The following is a 24,835-nucleotide window of genomic DNA, read 5'->3' as shown; positions in this document are numbered from 1 at the left end:
CTCAGTCAGTAAAGCATGTGACTCAATCTCGGGGTCTTGAGGTCATGCCCCATGTTGGGCATGGAGCCTGCTTAAAAACAAAAACGAGACAAAAATAAAAATAAAAGCTAACCTAAGGAACAGTCAGAGATGCAAACAAAAATTTACATACGATTCTCTTCACTCTGGTGTTCCAGTAAAAACTGGAAACAAATCTAAATGTCTAAAAGTAGGAGTGCCCGGTGGCTCAGTTGGTTAGGCTTCTGACTCTTGATTCAGCTCAGGTTATGATCTCATGGTTTGTGGGACTGAGCCCTGCATCGGGCTCTGTGCCCGTAGTGCAGATTCTCTGTCCCTCTCTCTCTGCATTTCCCCAATCGCTCTGTTTGTCAAATAAACTTTGAAAAAAAAATTTTAAATGTCTAAAAGGAAATGGCTACATAAATTATGGGATATTCATCTAATGAAGTTAGCATGAGCTTCCCAATTTAAAGAAAAATTTCTTTAACGTTTATTCATTTCTGAGAGAAAGAGAGAAAGCGTGCACACGTGTACTCAAACGAGTGGGGGAGGGGCAAGGAGAAAGGGAGACACAGAATGTAAAGCAGACTCCAGGCTCTGAGCTGTCAGCACAGAGCCCTACATGGGGCTCGAACTCATGAAGCATGAGATCATGACCTGAGCTGAAGTCGGACACTTAACCAATTGAGTCACCCAGGGGCCCCAGAGCCTCCCAATTAAAAAAAAAAAAAAAGAAAAAAAAGGTTTATTTATTTTTGAGAAAGAGAGAGCACTTGCAGGGGAGGGGCAGTGAGAGAGAGGGTGACACAGAATCCAAAGCAGGCTCCAGGCTCTAAGCTGGCAGCACACAGCCTGAGGTAGAGCTCCAACTCACAAACTGTGAGATCATAACTGAGCTGAAGTCGGACACTTAACTGACTGAACCTCAGAAGCCCCCCAATTTAAAAAAAAAATGTTTATTTTTATATTTATTTTTCAGAGAGAGAGAGCAGGGGAGGGGCAGAGAAGCGGGGGGGGGGGGGGGGGACAGAGAATCCGAAGTGGGCTCCATGCTGACAGCAGAGAGCCCAATGCAGGGTTTGAACCCGCAAACCATGAGATCATGACCTGAGCCGTAGCCGGATGCTTAACCAACTGAGCCACCCAGTCATCCCTGTGACCAGTCTTTTTTTAAAAAACAATGAATTAGGGGCACCTGGGTGGCTCAGTCGGTTAAGCATCCGACTACAGCTCAGGTCATGATCTCACGGTTTGTAGGTTCAAGCCCTGCATCGGGCTCTGTGCTGACAGCTCAGAGCCTGGAGCCTGCTTCACATTCTGTGTGTCTCCCCACCCCTCCCACCTTGTGCACACTCTCTCTCTCAAAAATAAACATTAACAAAAAAATTTTTTTTTAATTAAAAAATTCACAGTCAAAAATGCTTATTGTTTCATGATTCTCATTTCAATTATCTCAATTATATGTGTGTATTTATTGGGAGTGCAATCCCTATTGTGAACATAGACAAAAATGTTTGAAAAACATGGCACTATGCCATAGCTGCCTCTCATGTCAGTATTTACTGACCACCTATCATATCCCTCTTCTTACACTATTATATACAACAAAAACATAATTCTAAGCCATGGTTTTGCTTAAGTGTGAATGTAATTATTGACTTTCCTATGGATTTGGGGAATTGCCTGTCCCAGATCAGCACTGCACTAGAACTCTAGTATACGTTGGCTAGCCTAACACTTAGCAATCATTTCTTAGTGAAAAATCCTTTCCAGGTGAACTATAAAGCCAGCAACTATAACCAAGATAAGAATGCGCTGGGCATAAAGGCAAGAAAGACTTTATGTTCAACTTGTCAGATTTTTTTTTTTTTCAGGGAAAAGTTGTATGAATTTACACTGAGGAAACTATATCCAAGAGTAATACAAGTAACGATTAAATAACGTTCTCTCTCATTCTCAAACAATCCTGGCACAGAAAACTCTGTCCCTCCCATCCTAATGCTGTTCCCTGAATGTTGGAAGTAAACTCGAACTCTGAACCTACTTCAACTCATACCTTTTCAAAGTCAGCTTCCATTTGGACACTGCCATGACAGCATTTGGAAGCTGGGCATCATAGACTCCACCCAGGTCTCTGACAGGAAATACCCCTCTGCTTTCTCAGGTGTTTTAAATTTGGGCAGGGGTGGGGGGTGGGAAGCTGGACTCCTACCTTTCAATGCCACGCATCTACTATATCCACTATATATTCATTTCGTCTGCTACTTTCTCAGAACTTGTTCTCTGTACACAATACCTTGAGTTTATGTGCCTTACATATCTAGTGAAGTTTCAGAAAGGCTAACAGATTCAGTGCCGACAGGGAACAAAGTTTTACTTATAGTTAACATATTGCCATCCAGGGTTAGTTTGACAGTAGGCAGATTTTAAGGTAAGAGGAGAAACGAAGCATAATTGCTATCTTAATACATTCTGTTCATTTAGGCCCTCCCTTCTTCTCTGCTAGTGGGAGTAGAGGACAGGAGTAGAGGACCATGAGGAATCCTGATGTGTAACAATTTTGGGTGAGGGCTTCTGTAGCCTTAGTAAAAATCGAAAGATCTTACCTTGCTGTTTCATTGAGATTCACTATAACCTGAAGTTTTCTGGCTCACACTCCACATACCCAAGGAATTACCAGGTTTCTGAAGCTAAAGGGTCTATGAAAGTAGTAGAGACTGCTAAGTCTCGAAAGCACCCAGGAACTGAAAGCCTACTGAACAGGAGCACCTCCTCCTTCTACATCCTACAAACCACTGCAACTAGCTAATGATGTGGCATACTGGTTCAATCCACAGGAAGATGAGAGAACAGAGACAGGGAGCCTGGGTGGCTCAGTCGGTTATGTGTCTGAGTTCAACTCAGGTCATGATCTCACGGTTCGTGGGTTCGAGCCCCACATTGGGCTCTGTGCGGACAGCTCAGAGCCTGGGGCCTGCTTCAGATTCTGTGTCTCCCTCTCTCTCTGCCCCTCCCTGGCTTGCGCTGGCTCTCTCTCTCTCTCAAATAAATAAGCATTAAAAAAAAATAAAAGAGAGAGAACAGAGAGTTCCTGCTGGAAGAGTATTTTACAGCCAAACGCCCACTGAAATAAAATTCTGAACTTAGGTTTAAGAGGCTTCCTTATTCCAGGAACTGCCTTGTAAAACAAAATAAAAACAAAGTAGTCCTTTAAACATCTCAAAGATTCAAAGTACACAACTCATACACTGATCAGCAGAATTCTTTTGCTCCTTTCTGTAGCTGTGAAAAATTCCATAATCACTCAGCACTGTTTTTGTTTGTTTTTTTAATCAGTGTGTGGCTGGTTCTAACTGGTCAAATATGTGTCTTATACCATATTAAGCCCCACCCAAACAAAGCAATTTAACTCAAGATTACTTTAGCATTGAATAAATCAGGGAAAAAATTATAGATGTTTTATCCTACAGATGTCCAAATGATGTGCTTTCCTTTATCTCAAAGATACCTCAAAGAAATATGACTAACACTACCCAAATTAACATCTATGACAGGACCAGAAAACAAAAGTACCCAACTCTTCTATTCCTGGTACACTGCTTCCTTCACTCAGTGTACCCATTCACTCTCCTAATTTCTCCTCTGTAAATTCTCTCCATGGCCTGCCTCACCAACTGAATGTCCTCACCAACCTTCACCCTTTTCCCTCTGTTAAATCACTTTAACTAGATTGGAAATAGAAGGTACCCAAACAGAGTAAGGATGGCAGCCATAAAGTGGTGGGGGGCCCACTATGGTGTGAGAGCATCCCCAGAGGGATGCAGTGACTACTCCACCATCTAACAGCAATGAGCCCCAATACGGTCAAATCAGATCCTGATTTCTAGATACCTGATTTCCAAATCTCTCTACTAACAGGAACAGAGGCTCTTTGGAGAAATGGCTGAGCACAGAAATGACTCTGGAAGATCTCATTGTGCAGGAAAGGAAGGAAGTGCTCAAAGACTAACGGTGACATATCAAAGAACACAGAAGCTTTAGGATATTCAACTGGTGAGGGAAACCTCTGAAAGAGAAGTTTACACAGTAGAAACCAAAAAGAACAACGAATAGGTACATGAGTGAAGGAAGCATGTCCTAGCAATAGAAGAATTATGAACTCTTGTTTTCTACCACTGTTCATAAGATGTTAGTTTGGGGAGTATCAGCCAATCTTTTGAAATAAAAGGACAGTGGGGCACCTGGGTGGCTCAGTCAGTTAAGTGTCTGACTTCGGCCCAGGTCATGATCCCGCACTTCGTGGGTTTGAGTCCCACGTAGGGCTCTGTGCTGACAGGCTCAGAGCCTGGAGCCTGTTTCGGATTCTGTGTCTCCTTCTCTTTCTGCCCCTCCCCCACTCTGTTTCTCTATCTCCCAAAAATAAACATTAAAAAAAAATTATTTATGAAATAAAAGGACAGCAAATCATTTGATAATCTTTAGGATTAAACATATAATTTTTTCCTGATATACTGACAAATTCTGGGATAATTTGAACATCAAACAAATAATGATAAAAGATTATATTCTATTGAATAAAATAGAAAATCCATAATGTATCAAGAAGTTGAATATTCTTTTTTTCTTTTCAAAAGTTTTTAATGTTTATTTATTTTTGAGAGAGAGAGACAGAGCATGAACGGGGGAGGGTCAGAGAGAGAGGGAGACACAGAATCCGAAGCAGGCTCCCCCGACGCAGGGCTCGAACTCACAGAGCATGAGATCATGACCTGAGCCAAAGTCAGAAGCTCAACCGACTGAGCCACCCAGGTGCCTCTGAATAACTATTCTTATAACCTGAAAACTAATGTAACATTGTACATCAACTATACTCAAATTACCCTTGGTGGCTCAGTTGGTTGAGTGGCAGACTTTGGCTCAGGTCATGATTTCACCATTTGTGAGTTCAAGTCCCATACTGGGCTCTGTGCTGACAGCTCAGACAGAGCCTGGAGCCTGCTTCGGATTCTGTGTCTCCCTCTCTCTCTGCCCCTGCCCCGCTCATGATCTCTCTCTCTCTCTCTCTGTCTCCCTCTCTCAAAAATAAATAAAACATTTTTTAAAAAGTTAAAAAAAAAAGAAAATCATGAGTCCATACTAATGTAAATATATAAAGTAATAAATTGAAAGGGTGGAGAGAAACAGGATACTTGCAGAGTTTCAAAGTATCTCCTTCCAAAATACTTACTAATTACAAAGGGAAAAAGAGTAACTTTACACTAGAAATGCCTAGCAGGCACCACCTTAATCAAGTGATTGAACATTACCAGTAATAGGACACATAAAAATTCTGCACTTCTTGAAATTATGCAATGAAATTATGCATTACTCGTAATATTCCTGCTGAAGATATATAACCTAAATTAAACATGAGGAAACACCAGGCAACCCTAAATTTAGGGACTTTCTACAAATTAACTGTCAGAAGTATTAAAGTCATGAAAGTCAAAGGCCTGAAGAACTGTTCCAGACTGAAGGAGACCAAGAATATACAACAAATTAATGCAATGTGTGGGGTACTTGGCTGGCCTCAGTTAGTAGAGCAGGTGACTCCTGATTTCAGGGTTACGAATTCGAGCTCCAAATTGGGAGCAGAGTTTACTTAAAAAGAAAAAAAAAAGTAAAATAAATTAAAAAATGCAATGTGTGGGGCGCCTAGGTGGCTCAGTTGATTGAGCGTCTGACCTTGGCTCAGGTCATGACCTCACGATTTGTGAGCTCAAGTCCCACATGGGGCTCACTGATGTCAGCACAGAGCCTGCTTCAGATCCTCTGTCCCCCTCTCTCTCTGCTCCTCCCCCATTCGTGCTCTCTCTCAAAAATAAACATTAAAAAAAATGCAACGTGATTCTGAACTGGATCCTTACTGAAATGAAACACATTACTCATACAAACAACAACACCTGGGGTGGCTTGATGGCTCAGTTAGTGAAGCAACCAACACTTTTTTTTTTTGATGTTTTATTTATTTTTGAGAGAGACTCAGCCTGAGTGGGGGAGGGGCAGAGAGCAAGAGACAGAATCTGAAGCAGTCTCCAGACCCTGAGCTCTCAGCACAGAGCCCGACATGGGGTTTGAACTCATGAGCTGTGAGATCATGACCTGAGCTGAAGTTGGATGCTCAACCGACTGAGCCACCCAGATGCCCCCAATCAACTCTTGCATCATGATCTCGCAGTTGGTGGATTCCAGCCTTTGGTCTGGTTCTACACGGACTGTGTGGAGCCTGCTTGGGATACATTCATTCATTCATTCATTCATTCATTCATTCTCTCTCTCTCTCTCTCTCTCTCCCCTTCCCCCCTCCCTGTCTCTCTGCCCCTCCCCTGCTCATGCACACATCACCACAAACTCTCTCTCTCTTGCTCAAAAACAAACTTTAAGACAAAACAAAACGGGGCGCCTGGGTGGCTCAGTCGGTTAAGCGGCCGACTTCAGCTCAGGTCATGATCTCGGGGTCCGTGAGTTCGAGCCCCGCGTCGGGCTCTGTGCTGACAGCTCGGAGCCTGGAGCCTGTTTCAGATTCTGTGTCTCCCTCTCTCTGACCCTCCCCCGTTCATGCTGTCTCTCTCTGTCTCAAAAATAAATAAACGTTAAAAAACAAAACAAAAAAAAACCAACAACAACAAATAGCAACATCTGAGAGGGGTCTGAGAATGACAATAATGTATCAATGTTACTGATTTTGATGGTTTTATTGTGGTAATGCTGGATGGAGAGTGTCTTTGTTGTTGAGATAAAGACTAAAGTATTCTGATATGATGAAGCAATCAGGTCAAATGATCCAAGGAAGAAAAATATTCTTTGTACTATCAACTTTTCTGTAAATCTAAGATCGTTTCTACACATTTTATTTTAAAAACAAAACAAAAAATATGGGGTGCCTGGGTGGCTCAAGCAGTTAAGCGTCCAAATCTTGATCTCAGTTCAGGTCACGATCTCAGGGTTGTGAGTTCAGTCCCTGCGTTTGGCTCCATGCAAGGCACAGAGGAGCTTACTTAAAAGAAAAGAAAACAAAACAAAACAAAAAACAGGGGCGCCTGGGGGGCTCAGTCGGTTGGTTAAGCGTGCGACTTTGGCTCAAGTCATGATTGGTTCACGGGTTCAAGCCCTGCATTAGGTTCTGTGCTGACAGCTCAGAGCCTGGAGCCTGTCTCACATCCTGTGTCTCCCTTGTTCTCTGCCCCACCCCCCTTCACGCTCTATCTTTTCTCTCTCAAAAATAAATAAAACATTGAAAAAAATTTTTGTAAGAAAAAAAATCAACAAAACAGGGGTGCCTAGGCGGCTTAGTTAAGTGTCCAACTCTTGATTTCGGCTCAGGTCATGTGTGGAGCCTGATGCAGGGCTCGATCTCTCCTTTTCTCTCTGCCCCTCTCTTGCTTGTTCTCTCTCAAAACAAATGAAGTTTACAATAAAATAAAATAAACAAAAAAGATAGTGTTGAAGTCTAGAAAGGGGGTGGGGGCTGGAGATCATAAAGAAGAGTTGGGAGAAAGTGGTCTCTTGGTAACTATTATCATTTCATCTTAACGCAGGTAACTTAGCTCTACACTGGTGAGTGCTGACATTTGGGGTTCTTGCCATCTGGAATAGGTTTCCTGTATCTTTCTGCCTCATCAACTTCCAATTTCTTTTCAACACTTACCTGAATAACATTTTCTCCAGTGCCTATATTTCAAATTATCCCCCAACCTCCACTCTGTTCTGGCAATGCTTCCACTGTGTGGCATTCAATGCAACCCTCTTAACCTAAAGACGGAGAATTTCAGGGGTGCCTCGGTGGCTCAGTCAATTAAGCATCCGACTTCAGCTCAGGTCATGATCTCGCAGTTTGTGGGTTTGAGCCCTGCCTCAGGCTCTGTGCCAAAAGCTCAGAGCCTGGATCCTGCTTCTGATCCTGTGTCTCCCTCTCTCTCTACCCCTCCCCAGCCCCTCGTGCTCTCAGTCTCCCAAAAATAAATAAAATGTAAAAAAAAAAAAAAAAAAGGAGAATTTCACTTCTGGAAAGGTTCCAAAAGAAATGTCTATCCTGAACAAGGTGCTATTAATAACCCTCCGTTTTCAGGCCTGACATTCACTAACATTTCCACCAAGTTCAAGTTCATGTTTCAGTAAGAGTTTTGCAAGCAAGCCCTTTCTTTCTAAGCACACATCCTGAACCTCTCAATACTGCCTGCAAACCTCTATGCTCTAAGGGAAATCCTTGTTATACCTTCCAGAGTATAACAGAGTTATGACATTCTTTCCTCTGACCATACAAAAAGTTTCAAATGACATCATAAACTTTATCTCCAGACTTCCTGAAAACTACCCACTACACCCAGCTTCTCCACTTTCACACCAACAGCAGCTGGCAGGCAGTCTTGGGTTATTCTACAGCAAAGGTTTTCGGTAACAATCATTGAAGAGCTTTGAAGTAGTGCAAGGATGATGTTTATCACTCACCCTTTCCTCTTCTTTCCTTTTTAGTGTGATCAGGGAAGCTTTGGAGGAGAAACAAGTGTATTACAGCTCTTCTCCAAGGAGCCATGAACTTTCTTCCCTTATTTCACACAAACACTAAGAAAAACAGATTCTTAAAATGCATTGCCACACTCCTTGGCCACTTATTCTCAACAAAACTTTTATGCAGCCACACCCATAAAGTATCTAAGGAGACTGACGAGCCCTTGCGAAGAGAGCCTAGTAACAAAGACACTAAGGTGAGCAAGGACATCTGAAATGAAAAAAAAAAACAGTAAGTTACCTGAAGATCTAGGAATAGCCCCAGCTTGGAACTGACTTTAGTCTTTCGCATGTCAAGAAGATCAGCTTTTACTTATAAGACCATTTACTTTCAGGGTTACCATCAAACAACATTGAAGGGAAAGTCTGAAGGAAAATAGCAAAGGGAGTTTGTCATTTTCAGATAAAGACAAACTATTCCTTTTATCCCTTTTTTTACCTAGCAAGGATGTTTCCAAAGATATTATGTATGCAACTTCCTATTAAAATAACAACTACAGGGGTGCCTGGGTGGCTCAGTCGGTTGAGCGTCCGACTTCGGCTCGGGTCATGATCTCGCGGTCCGTGAGTTCGAGCCCCGCGTCGGGCTCTGTGCCGACAGCTCGGAGCCTGGAGCCTGTTTCAGATTCTGTGTCTCCCTCTCTCTGACCCTCCCCCGTTCATGCTCTGTCTCTCTCTGTCTCAAAAATAAATAAACGTTAAAAAAAATTTTTTTTTAATAAATAAAAATAAAATAACAACTACAATAAAAAAAATATTTTAGAGAGGCATCTTTGAGCTCTCCAGGTAGATACCATGAGCAAACCTCACCCTTCCAAGTTAAAAAATTTATGGACAAGAAATTATCATCAAAATTAAATGGTGGCAGACATGTCCAAGGAATATTGTAAGAGTTCGTTTTATGACTCTTGTGATGAATGAATGTGTGGAGATGGCAAATAATGAGCAACAGAATAATATTGGAAGGTGGTAATATGAGGAAATAGTACCATCATGTTAGAAGCCTTGGAACGAGTATAAACAATGGGAGTGTTCACGGGAAGAAACCAACTGCTTCTACATGTCCCCTCTCCATAGCACCTGTTTTACTATAATATAAAAATAAGATCGTGTGCATTTTCATACTGAACTATTTTGTTGAATAAACCTTTGTAATAGCCCAAATTTTTTTTTAAAAACATACTAAAATTCCTATAGCACTAACGAAATGTATCCTCAGTGTCCCACTGATTTTAAAAGTGCCCCAAACAAAAGTTTACTTCTGCATTTTGAAGAGAATTTCATAGGCAAGCAGAAGACTAAACTTCACCTTGCCAATTACTATAATCTTACAATAAGCACAAATTGCTGTGAATGACATTTAGTTCCATCTCACTCTATTCTCTTATGATAAGGAGCAATGAACTCAAGGGTCTGATCTCAGAATATAAAAAGCCATTAAGGCTGCTCCTGATAGCTTCTTTTAAAATATGATCCTACACAGCTCTTCAAAAGAAGGACAATATGTTTTAATTGTGAGATGAATTTTTACAATGCTTTGATCTCCTGTCTAAAAGAGGTCTGTAAAAAGAAATAACTACAGTGGAGGAAGGGAGTAAAATGTGTCATTCTGGTTATTAAAATCCATCAAGTTCATACTTCGGCCTTGGGATAACTGCAGCCAAAAAACTGACTTGCAAGTAATTATCACCACTATCTGCAATAAAAGTTAATTGGACATAATTGAACTAACGCCCTAATCGGAGGGAAGCTGCAACTGGCAAACAGCCCACTCCTCCTGCTTCTTCAATCTGCAAATGAAACTGCTAATGATAATTTGTGGACAAACAAGAAATTGCTCTCATGGTTTCCCCAGTGCAAATCACTCAGCAATTCCAGCTAATGCCCAGCATGTTGAGCCAGGAGAAAAATCATTAACCAGTGCTTCCTTTGATAAAGATGAATTTTAACAATAACCAAGTCCATTAAGGCTGAGGGTTGCTGAGAATTGTTAAATTTCCCCTAAACACCCTAAGTAAGGCACTGTGGCCTGATCTCTATACACTGTATTATGCACTAGATGTGCCCTGTGCCACTACCATGTAGTACTAAGAAGAGACATTATACAAGGCCAGAAGCTACTATTACACTAATAATTTATCTTCTTCTAAGAGAATCCTGGGTAATCTCATTTTTTATACAGGCAAATGGCATTGTTGATCTGCTTCAACAGCAAAGATTAAATTACTTCTGAATGGATTTTGGAGTTGATAGATCCCTGCTGCCTGACTCATCTGCCTTCAATTCTGGATAAGAGCTGCATCCTTTCCCCTGGAGTTTAGTACCACTCTCTGCTTTTCAACTGTGTCTACAGCCTAAGGGACTAACACTCCCCTAAGGTTATTGTGGAATCTTAGGAAGCCATTCTGTTTTACAGAATGGGAAAATTGTAGTCTTTATATCAACAGTGACTTATAACGTGGGATGACACTGCTAAGGTGACAGAAAGGAAAAGAGAGGCGCCTAGGTGGCTCAGTCAGTTAAGCATCTGACCCTTGATATCGGCTCAGGTCATGATCTCGTGGTTTGTGAGATTGAGCCCCATGTGGGCTCTGTGCTGACAGCTTGGAATTCTTTCTCTCCCTCCCTCCCTCTCTCTCTCTCTGCCCCTCCCCCCTCAAAAAAAAAAAAAAACCTTAAAAAAAAAAGTAAAAGAGAAAAGCAGGTGCACAATGCTCACTTCTGCTTACTTTTTCTCTGCCTCTTTTTTTATTTTTAAGTAATCTCTACACCCAACATGAACTTCAACTCACAGCCCTGAGATCAAGAGTTGCATACTCTACCAACTGAGCCAGCCAGGTGCCACCTCTCTGCTTATTTTTCTTATTTTATTTGGGCTCTATTCTGGCAAAGGAGGTGGCTAGAAATTAATGCGTTCAGAATCTTTCCCAAAGCAGTAGCTGGACAACCAGCTCATTTGGTACATTTTTTGTTAAAAGTTATTGGGGGGGGGAGGGGGTTGAAAAAAAAAGTTATTTTAGAATGTTTCAGTTCACTCCTGCAGTCATTAAAATACACTTTCTGATGGAAATAGAGGAAAGCCTAGAAATAGCTCAGCCAAGATGTAAAAAAACAGAGGATCTAGAAACTGTAATATGGCTAAGTAAAGGGAAAAAGAGCTTAACCTGAAAAAGAGAACACTTAGTAGGAACATCCTTCATTCATTTGCTCTCTGAGCATCTGTGATGCACTAGGCACTGTGACAGTACTATTTTTTGGAAACAAAAATGAGAAATGTGATTAGTGTAGTGAATGTTTCACAGTATATATAAATATCAAATTATGTTGTATACCTTAAACTAATACAATGCTGTGTGTCAATTATATTTTGAAAAGAAAAAAAAAGTGGATAAAGTTGTTTGAAAACCAAAATAATGAAACAAATACTTCCAAGGAACAGTGAGAAAGAAGGGACAACAATAATATGGGTCACTGAAAGCCGAGCAAGAATTTACCAGATTGAGAAGGGTAAGCCACTCTAGGCAGAGAAAACTAGCATAATGAAAGGCATGCACAACTATGCTAGAAAACTACCATAACTAGGGGCTCCTGGGTGACTCAGTAGGTTAAGCATCCAATTCTTTAACAAATATATATATATTTTTTTTCAACGTTTTTTTATTTATTTTTGGGACAGAGAGAGACAGAGCATGAACGGGGGAGGGGCAGAGAGAGAGGGAGACACAGAATCGGAACAGGCTCCAGGCTCTGAGCCATCAGCCCAGAGCCTGACGCGGGGCTCGAACTCACGGACCGCGAGATCATGACCTGGCTGAAGTCGGATGCTTAACCGACTGCGCCACCCAGGCGCCCCTAAGCATCCAATTCTTGATCTCAGCTCAGGTCCTTATCTCAGGGTCATGAGTTCAAGCCCCACATTGGGCTTCATGCTGGGTGTGAAGCCTACTTATAAAGAAAAGTAGCCTAACTAAATGTATGTTTGGGAAACCACAAGTGGTATAGTATGAAGAGTTGGGTGCTGGATGTATGTGCCAAACCTGGAGACTGAGCCTGATGTGCCACATTATGAAAAGCCTTACATTTCATACTAGAGGGACAAAACAACAGATTAAGAATAAAGCTGGGTTGGAGTCCCATGTTTCAAGGAGAGTAACATGATCAGATGTCTGTTTAAAAAAAATTTTTTTTAATGTGTATTTATTTTTTGAAAGAGAGAGAAACAGAGTGTGGGGGGCGGGGGGAGGGGGGGGGGGGTGGACAGAGAGAGATGGAGACACAGAATCCGAAGCAGCTCCAGGCTCTGAGCTGTCAGCACAGAACCTGATGCGGGGCTCGACCTCACAGACCATGAGATCATGACCTGAGCCAAAATCAGATGCTCAACCAACTGAGCCACCCAGGTGCCCCTCAGATGTCTATTTTAAATAAATCTGCTGAAAATGTGAAAGACAAACAAGAAACGGCAGAAATCAGTTAAGTGGCTATAGTGATTTCAAGGCAAGAGATGATGATCTTAAGCAAGGGTGCCGTAAGAGAGCCATCATACAAAGGAGGGAGTAGATTTCTTTCTTTCTTTTCTTTCTTTTCTTCTTTCTTTTTTCTTTTTTCTTTTTTCTTTTCTTTCCTTTTCTTTCCTTTTCTTTCTTTCTTTCTTTCTTTCTTTCTTTCTTTCTTTCTTTCTTTCTTTCTTTCTCTTTCAGGTTTTTTTAATTTTAGGTAATCTCTACACCCAACGTGGGGTGCAAACTCACAAACCCAAGATCAAGAGTCACATGCTCCACCAACTCAGTCAGCCAGGTGCCCCTAGTAGATTTATACCTGAGCTCAAACACAGGTTAATAAAGGCTGAAGACAGGCAATTTTAGACTAACATAAACAACAATTTGCGCTTATTCAATAGTGGGCACACTAATAGAAATGCTGAAGCAAAAGGAATGACTATTCCTTAAGAATGATGGAAAATAATTTATTTTCAGTAACTAAGAATTTGGAATAGATGACCATTAAACCAACTTCCAGATTCCAAGATTCTAAATCACTTACAAAGGTGATTATTTTACAAAGTCATTATGACTGCTTATTTTGTAGAAAGGTCTGTAATTTTCTAAGTGCTTTCACATGGATTCTCTCACTTGCTTTTCCCAAATACCCTATGAGATAGTTTGCACAGGGATCCTCAGTCCATTTTTCAGAGATAAAGTAGGAAAAGCTCATAAGTGCCTAGACTACAACCCCTAACTCTGTGCTCTTTCTATTCTCATCACTGCCTCCAACAGTGTCACTGCTGAAAATCAATTCTGACAAATCATCCCTCTTTGGTCACTTGTTCCAGGGTCTATTTCAAAATCAGGAAATTCTGCATGTCTTATATTCATTGTCCAGAAGCTCCAGCCTATTCCTTTGTCCTCTTCTAGGTGAATAAGAGCTGGTCATCTATCTTATATAATGTCCCTTCATATTTGCATACTATAAAAAGTCTGTCACTTCCCTAATCCTGGCTAATTACCCCCAATTCCTTGAGGGTTTTTTTTTTCATATATTCTTTCCCTCCTTAAACTCGTCAAGTAATGTGATCCCCAATTTTGTACTAGCTCCAGGAAGACAATAAACTCTTCCCATAGACTCCAATTCTAATCCCCAGGTATCTATTAAAAGTGCCTCTCCAAGTAATTCATACCAATATTTACTGAGAGCCTACAATGTAGCAAGACATTGTTCTAGGAGTGAGGGACTCAGCAAAGAAAAAAAACAGACAAAAACTCATGCTTCCATTTTTACATGGTATAGAGTGGGAGGGTCAGACAAATTTAATGAATAGGTTAGTTACTCTCAAAAGTTGATAAATGCTACGAAAAGGAAAATAAAGCAGAATAAGAAGATGCGGAGTATTGGATGAGAGATAGCCATTCTAAATAGCATAGAGTGGTCCTCACTGAGAAACTGTAGTTCTCTCCATGGTTTATCTGCTAGTTTCAGTGCAAGACAGCAATACAGCTTTTAATTACATAACAGAATTTTTTTAAGCAATTAAACTATAACCAATATAGTTTTCCCCCTCTCATTTCAAATTTAACTCTTAGACACTTGCACTTTTTAAAAATGTTTTTACTTATTTTTGAGAGAGACAGAGAGACAGAGCAAGCAGGCAAGGGGAAGAGATAGAGGGGGACACAGAATCTGAAGCAGGCTCCAGGGTCTGAGCTGGCAGCACAGAGCCTGACACAGGGTTTGAACTTGTGAACCACGAGATCATGACCTGAGCTGAAGTTGGACACTTAACCAACTGAGCCACCCAGGCACCCTGACACTTGCACTTTTAATAAAAAGCAATTCATCAACTTGTTTAGAAGAAAAAATCTTATTTCTGTGATGTGGAAATATTCTTCAAGCAATAATGCAACAAAATAATGCCAGTCTGCACAGACATGCACGAGTGCGTGCACACGCACACACGCACACACACACACCTCTGACTTTGATTAAGGACTAGCATTTCCCTGGTTGAGCAATATTCTTTCTTAAGTAGCTGTGGAAAGCTCAGAGATGAGCAGATGTGGACAGACAGGCGGATGGAGGCAGTTGGTGGAAACAATTTCAAAGAATTACAGAATTGGTGTGCAGGCTTAAGTGGCATCAGCCTCTCACTTCAAAGTGCACTTGGAACAATCTCCCGAAAATGTACTATGAATGATAAGAATGATACATTTCATTTGGGACATTTGTTTAGCTTAGAGAAGAGGCAAAAATTAAAATACAGCTTCCTGAAAAAGCAACTTGTTCCAACTTAATTTTGCCATGGACCATGGAAACAAAGGACTTTTTTTTTCTTTTTAATTTTTTTTCAGTTTATTTATTTTGGGGAAGGGTTAGAGAGAGAGGGGGAGAGAGAGAGAGAATTCCAAGCAGGCTCTGCACTATCAGCAAGAGCCCGGCATGGGGCTCGATATCATAAACTGTGAGACCATGACCCAAGTGGAAACCAAGAAGCCTGGTGCTTAACCGACTGAGCCACCCAGGTACCCCCAAAGGAGTTTCCTTAAAAGGAAAGGTTCCTCTTGTCTCTCTGCGGAAATGTTCTAGCACACTATCACACTCCAATTGCACCATAACCTCACAGGGATTGAATGAAGCCTAAGTACTAAAATCCTTTGTAAAGCACTTTAGTGAATGCACAGTAACACTTAGCAGGACAGGTTAAAACCAAGATATGGGATTCTTCAATAATCGACTGGTCTTTCTGTTGAATGAAAAAGTTTCTGGGAGGATAAGATAAGCAAAAGGCAAACCAGAACCTTCACAGTTACAAAATTAATGTCTTCACAATAGTACAACCACTCCCAGCTGAAGAGTTAGGTAATACATAAGGCCCATTCAGGAACCCAGGAAATGTGTCTTTTCCACTGATATACTGTGACCTGGGATGAGCTGCCTTTAACTTCTCATAGTCCTGATACCTCTTAACTTTCAAAATAGATTAAGTTTTATCCTTTACATAGTAAGTGATAAGTGGAATGCCAATGGAAGAAATGCTTTAGCTTTTGGAAGGAAAGAAGAAATTTAAGTTATGACTAATAACGCTTATGCTTCTCCTCTGAAGCAACAGGGATGATGTCTAAATCTTCAATTCTGCAAGTGGCATAAAATCTTATTTTCATTCAGATCAGCAACTGATCCTCAAAACCACTTTGCTGAGTGCAAAGAATTAGCAACTGGTCATGGAAACCTTGCTTTTTAAATCTGCTGTAATATTCAGTTGATCGAGAGAGAGAGAGAGAGAGAGAGAGAGAGAGAGAGAGAGAACATTTTCCCACCAAATAGCACTTAAAGAAATCCTGAGCTTTGAAATTTATAATGTATAGTACTTCTTTAATCACAACCTAGTATCTGACTTCTAAATGGATTTCATTTTGGCCAACAGTTCTCATCATTAGAGTATATACACAGTGTTAAAAGGAGGGGTTTACTTTGATAACACTTCTTTGGCTTGTCCATCTGTGGCCTGACCACATATGATGAATGACTGGCAAATACCATGGGGCCAGAAGATGCCAAGAAAGAAGGCATGCTAGTATCAAAAGCTAGTTCATCTATGGATCTACTTGGAAGATCTCAATTCTCCCTAGGACTCCGTGTAATTAGGTGACAAGGGCCAAAGTCTTAAAAAAAAAAAAACAGGGGGCTCCTGGATGGCTCCATTGGTTAGGCATCTGACTTTGGCTCAGGTCATGATCTCACAGGTCATGAGTTCGAGCCCTGCATCAGGTTCTGCACTGCCAGCTCAGAGCCTGGAGGCTGCTTTGAATTCTGTGTTCCCCACTCTCTCTCTGCCCCTCCTCCCCCACATTCTCTCTCTTAAAAATAAATAAACATTAAAAAAAAATTAGGGGTGCCTGGGTGGCTCAGTTGGTTAAGCGTCCAATTTTGGCTCAGGTCATGATCTCACAGTTCCTAAGTTCGAGCCCCGCACTGGGCTCTGTGCTGACAGCTCAGAGTCTGGAGCCTGCTTTGGATTGTGTGTCTCCCTCTCTCTACACTCCACCCTGGCTTGTGCTCTGTCTCTCAAAAATAAATCAATATTTAAAAAAATAAAAAAGAAAGAAAGAAAGAAAGAAAGAAAGAAAGAAAGAAAGAAAGAAAGAAAGAAAGAAAGAAAGAAACTAAGTTTAATCCAAGCTTGTATCTTACTGGTCTCTTGAATGACCAGAGAAAGAAAACAAATCTCTAATACTCAGTTTGTTCCGCTAGAAAATCCCAGTTACAAAGCAGAAGTTACTAAAGCTATTGCTAGGAATATCTTTGGATTTTACCTGTCTGTACTCTGTCTGCTTGCCCTTCTGCATGAATAATCAAGAACTGACTGTGTTCTTTGGATCAGGAATGAATCCTTAACTACAGTTCTGCCCATGTGTTGGTAAAGACGCCTCTGCCCTTTTCAGCTAGGTTGAGATGTAACAACTCAGCCGATGACTGAATTTGATCTAATCAGCTCAATGCTCCCTCCCTCAGATCCATCAGCACCAAATATAATAAAACTTCAGTTTGGCCTTTCCTTTCCGGTTCTATCTTTTTTTCCTCTACCACCTCATCCTGAACCTTCCTCCTTCTCTTGATTGATAGTGGCATCTTGGTCTCTGGATTCCCTTCATGACTAGAGAAATAAAAACAGTCTCTCACAGCAGAAACAGGAAAATTTCAAGTCATTTCAAATAAGGATCCTCAAAGGAGTTCTTAGAGAAAATAATTAAATATATTAGAAATACAGAGCACCTGGCTGGCTCAGTCAGTAGAGCATGTGATTCTTGATCTCAGAGTAGTAAGTTCAAGCCCCACCTTGGGCACAGAGCTTACTTAAAAAAACAAATTAAAGTATTCAGAGACCTTCGCTCTGGGTCTAGCTTTACTACCAAATCACTAAGTTATTTAGACATTCTCAGGCATTATTTTTTCTACCTCAGAGAAATGCTGAGACCACTAAGAGATTCACTGAATGAAAACTAATCTAAAAAGTAAAAATATTTATGTTAATGCTGGAAATGATTCTTGGGCTGAAGAAACTCTGGTCTTAACCTTTTGTGAGTTGTTATATAATTACACCCTACAACTCCACGTTTAATTTCAAAATATAAGGTACCAAAGAATTTCTTTAAAACCACGCACAGGCTTTCTCCATTTTCTTCTATCACCATATGTATTTACAGATAATGAAAACTCCCATTAAGTAAAATTCTAAGATCCAGCTAAATAAAAGGAGGACTGTCCAGTATTCACAGAATGCTAATATATAGAACAAAGTTGGGGGAAGGAGCAAAGACCTGGATTCTAAAAAGATGAGCAATCTGAGTGGTTTAAAAAACAACAACAAAAAGATGGGTTAAAAGTTTATATCTAAATAAAAGGCAACTGTTTTGAATAGCTCTAACAATCCCATAATAAGTGCAGTATCAAACATAGGGTAATTAATTCAGTGGACTTTTCCCCTTTCACTGACAGATTGAACAGCTCTGAGGATAATCTCCTTCACTCTCCCAGGGCTCAGTTGGAAGATTCATTATTTATGCCCTCAATTGTTTACTCTGTCCTATTTTCCATCCATCCAGGCCCAAGGGCACTGTTATCACTGGCCTGTTTCCAAAATGAATGTATTATTAGTTCACTGCCGAACTAGTTACAAAACCAAAGATAATCAAACAAAATGGTATCCTACTACTGAAGAGCAACCCTACGCACCACTTGATCCAGGAGAGAAGTTAATGACAATGCTGACCCAATGTTACCAAAAGCTAATTCTCTTAGATGGATGAAGTGAGATCCATTTGTCATTCTAGCCTCCCCCCGCCCCCCCTTTTTTTCTGGTGAGCCATGGAGCAACATATATGCAAATCTAACAGGATTCTTAAAGGGCAGTATCATTAGAAAGGCAGCTCTGGCCCTCACTGAGAGCAGACCTGTAAACTACTGTGGATTAAACTGATTGAGATGCATTTTGCCTAGCAACCATTCATTAGGAAGAGTTCAGTAACTCACCAACAATCGATTCCACGTCTTTATCTGAACAGATAACAGACTCTACCAAGTCCTCTACCCTCTGTATTCAGACTTACAGCAAACAACTTCCTCAAAAGATTCAGCTTCCAAGAGTCAACCCCTGGGGGAGGGGGTTGGGTTTAAAACACACATAATATTGTCTCAGACACCTGACAAAGCTGAATAGCTTAAAATCTACCACCAGTCACATCTCCATATGAATGCATTCATTGTCTCTAAATACGTCTCTCACATAACAGCGTTCCCAGTTCTTTTTGCTTCTAATATTTTCTCATCTTAAGCAACCTTTTCCCAATTCCAAACCGTACAACACTCAAGCTGATTATTATGAGAATCAACGCCAAGGGTCCAATCTTTTCCTTTACCTTCTCAAGGGGATCATTTTATACTTCTGATGTGAATGGGGGATTGGGCTTGAATCTCCCTTTAGAGAGAACACAGGGCCCTTTTTCTTAACACATCCTAAGCTGTGACTCACAGAAATAATCAGGATGGATAAAAACAGATTGCTAAAGAAAATTAAATCAGCTACTTTAACTTCAGCAGCACCATGTCCCTTCAACTAAGAGATTATGGGAAGTCATGGCTTCATATAATGGTTTCCTTGCAGAGGACCAAATTTGAGGAGTTCCAGCCCCTTTAAATGATATTTGGAGATCAGTGTAAATACACCTATGATTAGTTCTATACATAGCCTTTGCTCCTGGGGGAAATTCTCTGGGGAAATCACTGTACCATGCAAAATATTGATTACACAAATCAGGCAAGAAAATAGATATATAAAAATATTAAGTGAACAAAGTGTAATATAACTTTACAAAGCTATATTAACTGTCTACTCATAGGTAGACAAAAAACCACCTAGGATTCCAAATGGGCCGGCAACTTATTTTTTAGTAGAATCAAGATGAAGTGATACATGCTTTAATATAGCCTCCAAATATTTTTTTTGTTACTTCCTCAGTTTGCTAGCTTAGACATCAAAGTGCACGTTGTTTTACACAATAGCTAGCTGTCAAAGCTTCGATGATTTTTAATAGTTCATTCTCAGGAATAAGTTAGGTTAAAAAAAGCCTAAAAACATCTGGGGCCTTTCAATTTAAACATTATGGAGTTGTATTGGATAGATGAGTAATAAGACAACCCAACTCCAACAAAGGTTTACTATGAGTCTACTTTTTTGCACAATTCTTTTTAAAGATTTTTTGTTTTAAGTAATCTCTACACCCAACATGGGGCTTGAACTTACAACCACGAGATCAAGAGTTGCATGCTCCACTGAGCTTGGTGCCCCTTTTTTGTATAATTCTATAGCAAGGCTACTTGAAATGTAAAAGGTAGACAGACACATAGATAGATAGATAGACAGACAGACAGACAGATAAACAGAGAGACAGACTCCTAATCCCTAGTAAGCTTCTACAACTAAGATGGTTGCCTATCCTATTACACTTCTTCCTCATAATACTTGGCTTTCACCACAAACTGCCCCTTATTAGAGATCCAATAGGTCAATGCAAAGAAAAAACACTGATCCAATTAAAACTATAAGACAGCTCCAGCATATCAATTCTGTCTTCAAAACTGAATTCCAGTTAGAACAATCTGTGGAAACTGAACCTGGATTATAAGAATCTCTCAATCATTTCAATTAATATTTAGCAAAGAATGCTGCCAAAAATTGATATTCATCCCGTCTGGTATTCTAGTTCTTTGCTAAGCAACATTAAGATAAATCTGGTCCAAACACCTTTGGTGAAAATCCCCAGTTAGATTAAGCAAGTTTATCACGAACACTGCCACTCACCACAGAAAGACAGACAGACACACACACACCATTTGTTTCTAACACATAAAATTTGGGTTTTCTATCTTCAATTGATAACTTTCCACTCAATTAAAAACTTAATAAAGAGGCTTCTGATTTTGGCTGAAGATAAGCTCTGTGTCCTTCAGAAAGAAGAGATCTATAAATTGTAGAAGTAAAAGAACTCAAAAGAAATAAATATAATTTAAATTGTTAATGCTACAGCCACCCAATTTCATAAAGTTTGGGAGGGAGGAAACTTTAAAAAATAATTGAACAAAATTCACCTGGATTTTTTTAAAGTTTGGTTCTGTCTTTCATGACAGAAACTAACCTCTCTGAACATCATATGGATGTAAGAAATAAACTGATGGAGAAACAGACAAGACTTTTAGGTTTCAGTAACAGTAAGGTAAGTTTGCTCGTTTGATAGATTTCTCCAGTAGGGCTGAGTACTAAACAAAGCAGGTGACAAGGTACTCAGGGGAAGACTTTAACAGAGTTAATCACTAACAACTATTAGGATTTCCTTTAACCACCGTTTGGCATGGGCTGCTCCCTCTTTCCACTAGCATCTCCTTTTTCAGATTGTTTTTGCTGAATAAGGCAGTCCCAAGTAGGAAAATGGTGAAGACAGCCTTAATGGACATGAATGCAGTACAGTACCAAAAACCCATTCCTAGCCTTCTTTTTCTTTTTCTTTCTTTCTTTCCTTCTTTCCTTCTTTCCTTCTTTCCTTCTTCCCTTCTTCCCTTCTTTCTTTCTTTCTTTTTCTTTCGTTCTTTCTTTGCGGTTTACTGCATCAGATGCCACGCAAGAAAGAGCTCCTCTTTTCTTCTGTTCATTTTACTTCATAAGAGACCGACATCGATTATCAGTAAAAAAAGATAAAGAGTCCTGAATCTCCTTACCCTGCTGCAGGGGTGAGATGATGGGAGGGAAAGAAGAATGAAGGGTAGAATCAGAAAATCAAAATAAACTGATGGGATGTGGAGCTCTTACTTCCCATTCCATTTCCCCTTTCCTCACAAGGTTAAGTCGGCTGAAGTCGGGGCTGCATTAGAAAAAGCACACACACGCACACGCACACACACCTTGAGCCCTTGAAGGGAGGTGAGGATCGCTCCGCAGCGCTCGCTCGGTGGGGCTCCAGGCTCCGCCCCGCCCGCCTGGGGCAGCTGAACCCTCCTCGCCCCGCCCGGGCAGGAGGGATGAGAAGGGGCTTATAGCTGTCTTGACTGGGGGAGGGGGAGGTGGCAGCTCCGAGTGCCAGGCTCTTGGAGCACAGCACTCCGCGGTGCGCCGACACCCCCTCCCCCAGCCGGCAGCCGCTTGCTACCCTTTGCTGCCGGAAGCCAGCCCCGCCCCCTCAACTCCATCCCGGCCCTCCGCAAACCCCCTCCTGCCCGCACAGCCAATGGCAAGCCAGGGAGCCAGGAGAGCGACCCGCCAAGCAGCCAACTGGGGAGGCCCACTGGGAGGTCAGCCGCCGGGGATAGGCCAGCTACCCGCGGCCCCGGCCCCTGCGCGGCTCCTCTTTGTTAGAGCTGCCCCGATCTCTCCTGACTACCACCCCAAAGCCGGGAGGCAAGCATACCACAGCTGGGCCAAGTGATGCTGCGCCCCTTCTATCGCTCCCCAGCCCATTCTCTGCCTGGGTGCTAGAGTGGCCCCTATCCAGGCAATAACTCACAGAGTGCCTCAGACTTCCACAGCAATAGCCACCAGATGACACCCGACAGTAAAAAGATGCTCCTGGGCCTCTGCCTCGCCCTTCTTTTCTCGGGCTAATTACTTCACACCGTGGATAGATTTAGGTTGCATATTAGATCAGCTACAAACATCAATCCACCCTGTCTGAAACTCCTGCTTCCTGTGATGCAGAAATTAAGAGGGGAGGGGGCATATCGGGAAGGTAGTAATCTCGAAATTGGTGGGGGTAGGAGAAGGAATACATCAAATAATCTGCAAACACACACATACACCAAAACACACAGTTGGCTCGAATCCAGTTCAGATATAAAACATCTACATCCAATTAAATCCAAGCTAACCATTCCTTTAGCAGGTTTCATTACAATCAGGCAACAAGTATCTAAGTCTTGTTCAAGCCATATGCCAAATCTCAGAAAAAACTCTCAGCAACCGCCAGGTCGCTGCATAACTGGCAGGCTGCATCAACACTTCAATCACTAATGCCAACGTTAGGGGCATAACACAGCTGGGATGGAATATGTCAAAGATTGTAGAATATTTTCTTAGGTGTAGTGGTGGAGCAGTGCATGGGACTCATTTAAGAAAAATAGGGGCGCCTGGGTGGCTCAGTCGGTTAAGTGTCCAACTTTGGCTCATGTCATGATCTCATGGCTCCTGAGGTCGAGCCCCACGTCAGGCTCTACGCCGCTTGCTCAGAGCCTGGAGCCTACTTCAGATTCTGTGTCTCCCTCCCTCTCTGCCCTCCCCCGTTAACGTTCTGGCTCTCTCTCGGTCTCTCAAAAACAAATAAACATTAAAAAATTAAATAAAAGTACAATAGAGGGGAACCTGTGTGGCTCAGTCAGTTAAGTGTCCAACTCTTGATTTTGCTCAAGTCATGATCTCACGGTCATGAGATCTCACGGCTGGGGAGTTCGAACCCCGCATGGGGCTCTCTGCTGTCAGTGCAGAGCCCACTTCAGATCCTCTGTCCCCCTCTCTCTGTCCCTCCCCACTCATGCTCTGTCTCTCAAAAATAAATAAAACATTGGGGCAACTGGGTGGCTCAGTCGGTTGGGTGTCCAACTCTTGGTTTCAGCTCAGGTCATGAACTCGTGGTTTGTGAGTTCTAGCCCTCCGTCAGGCTCTGTGCTGAAGCATGGAGCCTGCTTGGAACTCTATCTGACCCTCCCCCGCTTGCTCTGTCTCTCAAAATAAATAAATAAACTTAAAAAAAAAAACCATAAAACATCTTTTTAAAAAAGAAAGAAAAAAGAAAAAGAAAATGGGGATCAGGGAAAGTAAGCTATTACCTATATTGGCATTTTTGTCCACAGAATTCTTGCAACTAATGTTAAATATTTACATCATACTCTACAATCCCACTTAGTTCCCCAAAGTAGTACTATAGTTTTTAAAAGACAACAAAAGGTATTTGCAATTTACGTAGCCCTTTCTTTTTCAATGTTTGTTTATATTTGAGACAGAATCCAAAGCAGGCTCCAGGCTCTGAGCTGTCAGCACAGAGCCCCATGTGGGGTTAGAACTCACAGGGTATGAGATCATGACCTGGGACACTTGACCGATTGAGCCACCCAGGCTCCCCTAAGTAGTCCTTTCTTAATTTGGGGTTCAAAGCATTTCATATCTATAACCTCAGTCTTCTTATAAGATGGAAAAGGAGCTGTACAGACATGCCCATATTAAAGACAGCTCTTCTTTCTAACCCAAATTAAAAGACTGGCTTAAAACAGTTTTATAGAGGAACCTCACTGATGTTTCATAGAGTAGCATTCATTAGGTTCCATATGAAAAGAACTAAATGTGAAACTTTTTGATTTTAAAGTCTGCTAGCTTGGCTAGCTAGCCAGCCGGTAAGTCCAGTCTCATCCTATCATCTCCTGACTTCAACCAAAAATTCACGAGCTCTCTAATTCATATCATTTAGCAATTCCCTGGCATTTTCCATATTAAAATAACTAAAGAATAAGAAACTACTGCTCAAAGTAGCTAACCATAAAGGTAATCTTGATGTCTAAGGGAAACTTCTGTGTTAGTACCTTCCTTCAGATTCTAGCCTTCTCCATAAAGGAAAATTTTTTCTCTTTAAGGACTAAACTAGAAACTAAAATTTACATTGTTCCAAGAACACACATATACCAATTAATTTGCCAAGACATCAAAAACAAGGAACCAAACATACCAGTCTCACCACTATTACACAAATGTTCTTGGAAAGTG

General features: G+C 41.2%; 1 protein-coding gene and 1 pseudogene across 2 annotated transcripts in view; one reads left to right on the top strand and one right to left on the bottom strand.

Annotated features, from left to right (window-relative positions):
* Positions 1-24,835, bottom strand: part of FAM222B (family with sequence similarity 222 member B) — a 75,261-nt gene that overhangs the window by 22,726 nt on the left and 27,700 nt on the right. Inside the window, exon 1 of one of the 2 annotated variants that reach the window (XM_045487893.1) lies at positions 21,994-22,261. The exons of the other annotated variant lie outside the window; for it this stretch is intronic. The gene's annotated coding sequence lies outside the window, so the exon portion shown is untranslated. Of the gene's footprint in view, positions 1-21,993; positions 22,262-24,835 lie in introns of those variants that run through there. 2 annotated transcript variants of the gene reach the window in all.
* On the top strand, positions 9,221-9,567 carry LOC123603248 (annotated as a pseudogene).

This window comes from Leopardus geoffroyi, chromosome E1 (genome assembly GCF_018350155.1).
Source record: "Leopardus geoffroyi isolate Oge1 chromosome E1, O.geoffroyi_Oge1_pat1.0, whole genome shotgun sequence".
NCBI classification, from domain to species: domain Eukaryota; kingdom Metazoa; phylum Chordata; class Mammalia; order Carnivora; family Felidae; genus Leopardus; species Leopardus geoffroyi.
Note: the sequence above shows the minus strand (reverse complement) of the source record. Positions and strands in the feature narration are given on the sequence as shown.